Genomic DNA, 2,791 nt, shown 5'->3' on the forward strand with positions numbered 1-2,791 from the left:
TTTGTAAGTAAATGGATGCAACTGGAGACCATACCCAGAAGTGAAATACATCAGAACCAAAGATGTAAACAATGCATTGTCTTCCTAGTGTAAGAATCTGAAAGAGTAAATAAAATCCAAAAGGTAAAATAGATATTGTGAAAGGCAAAGAAACTGCTCAATAGGACAGAACAACTGGGATGAGGGAAAAGAGAAAAGAAGTGGGAAACACACACACACACACACACACACACACACACACATATATTAGCTAAGATGAGTGTACTACTAATTTTTATTGATTTATTGAAAGGAACAGTTAATGATTAATTTCTGTGACCAATTTCGCATGCTTATGTCTGGCAATCTGAACAACTACTTTGAAGACAGCAATATGCAGTATAACAACCATTGTTGAATTCCTATCATCTCTTTTTTGGAAATTCTATTATTGTTTCTAATGTTTTTAAATTATTTTTTATTCTCTTTAAAATCATAATAATAAAAAGACCCAGCGATGTAGCTCAGCAGACGAAGCACCTGCTTAGGCAAGCCCAGGGACCAGGTTTGAGGCCGCAACGGCCGTGCCCTGGGTACTCTGAGACAGCAAGACCAGGCATGGTGGTGCACGCCTGTTATCCCAGCACTGGAGAGGCTGAAAGCAGGCGGGTCACTACAAATCCGAACTGTGTAGTGAGACTCTATACCAAATACATAAAGTAGTAAATAAATAAATAATAAAATGAAATAAAAAATTAAGCTTAAAAAAAAAAGCATGAGGGGCTGGAGATTTGGCTCAGCAGTAGAATGTTTGCCTAGCCAGCTGGAAGCCCTGGGTCCAGTCCTCAGCACCAAAAACAAAAAATAAACCTCCCCTAAAAAAACAGTTCAGCCAAGAAAATACCGTAAAGTCAAAAAATACCAAAAACCAACAAGGCAACACAAAAAAGAATGTATATTTGGGACTCCATGGCAGAAAGTGCTCAGAATCCAGGCAGGTGGCCAGTAGCTCTGCCCAGAAATGTGCTGTTTATGAGGCTGTATTCCCTCATCCTCTCTGGTCAGAGCAATTGAGAGAAGACATTGTAGGAATGTCTACATTCACCAGTCACTTATTTAATAGATAATTTCAGATAATGCAACAGAGCAAAGTAAATGAGGGATTTTTAGACAAAGACATTTTTTAGACAATTAGGGTGTGATAAACATCATTGGACTCTGGCTTCACTGGACCCACAGTAAGTTCAGGAAAATTAAGAACAATTTACTTGCCAAATAGAAGAAGAAAAGAGAGAGAAAAATGTGAAGTATTCCTAAGAAATGGGGGCAAACAAAAGTGAATACAGATAAGGTCTTCCATAGGGTATTTCTGTATGCTGATAGGTTCTATCTACTTTATTATTATTATTTTTATATGTATTTAGTACAGGGTCTACAGGGTCTCACTACGTAGATAGGACTCATAATGATTCTCCATTTTTCAGCCTCCCAAACGCTGGGATTACAGGTGCGCACCACCACACCCAGTCTCAGTTTTGTCTATTTTATAGAGGCTTCACAACAGAATTATTAAATAAAAGGTGATCTTGTGCTTACTTTGGCAGCACGTATACTAAAACTGGAATGATACAGAGAAGGTTAGCATGGCCCCTGTGCAGGGATGACACTCAAATTCGTGAAGTGTTGCATATTTTCTTAGTAAAAAGTTTATATATGTATGTATATACAAAACAGTTAGGATAGATATACAGCTACTTTCTCTTAGTTCAATGAGAGGAAAGATTTTTACTAACATTGTTTAGACAAGATATCTTGTCTGCATCTTGTCTTCTGAATAACTACTGTGAAGACAACAATATGCAATGTATTAATTATTGTAACTGTCCTATTAACCTGTTTTGAAACTGTCTCACTGCTATTTCTTTCTCATTAAAATTAATTAAAAAATTAAAGAAAAGAAAAAATAAAATATGATCTTAAAACTTAATCGAAAGCACCTGGTGCACTATTATATTTAAAATACTAGACTAAATTTTTATGATTAAGTGCAGAGACCTAAAATAGTAGTTGATGCATTAGGTGCTTAGTATGAGTCAAGCACTATTTGCTCAGTAGCTCTTCTAACTCTGTGATAGATAGTATTTGTTATCTCATTTTGCAGATGAGAAAGGAGAGGCAAGTAATGTTATGAGCAAATTCCCATAGTTATTCTGCCAAAGCTAAATTTGAATTTAAGACACTAATTTCAGAGCCTAGGATGCCACTGAAATTTATTTTCTATTTTGTTAAAGTTTATGATTAATATGCTTCTCAGTATAAAAACTGTCAGCATACAACTATATCCACTGGTAAATAAAATTTTTTCAACTAAAAAAATGTCTCTGTTTATAGGGTACTGAGAATTTACTTACAAGTTGTGGTGATACACAGACAAGGAGCATCAAAGGTGTCCATGAAAGAAGTTTTTTCTCTTTTTTTTTGCTCCGAATGCCTTCAGGGCAGGTTTGGCTGGCTTGAGTTGTGGGGATCGTACCACAGCAACCTGAGCCTGACTGTTTTGTTGAAGCAGCCACTTAAAGAACTGAGCTACGGGGCAGGCCCTCAGTTTTTTCTTTTTTATAATATGAAAATCTCAACATATCCTAAGTATGCAATAACAAATAGTTTGTAGTTGTTTAATAAAAGTGAATTATTTAGCAGCCACTAACAAGAATAAGCACAACAAAAAGCCTCCAGCAATATGGAAACTTTGGAGAATTTTGGAAAATACACTTGCAAACATAACAAATAACAAGCATATAATTTTCTGAAA

General features: G+C 35.7%; 1 non-coding gene across 1 annotated transcript; it reads left to right on the top strand.

Annotated features, from left to right (window-relative positions):
- Positions 1 to 1,567: 1,567 nt before the first annotated feature.
- Positions 1,568 to 1,674, top strand: LOC111816882. The gene has a single exon (XR_002821205.1). It is a non-coding gene; the product is annotated as a U6 spliceosomal RNA (small nuclear RNA).
- The last annotated feature ends 1,117 nt before the right edge of the window (positions 1,675 to 2,791 follow it).

This window comes from Octodon degus, unplaced genomic scaffold (assembly GCF_000260255.1).
Source record: "Octodon degus isolate 3935 unplaced genomic scaffold, OctDeg1.0 scaffold00043, whole genome shotgun sequence".
Classification (NCBI taxonomy): Eukaryota; Metazoa; Chordata; class Mammalia; order Rodentia; family Octodontidae; genus Octodon; species Octodon degus.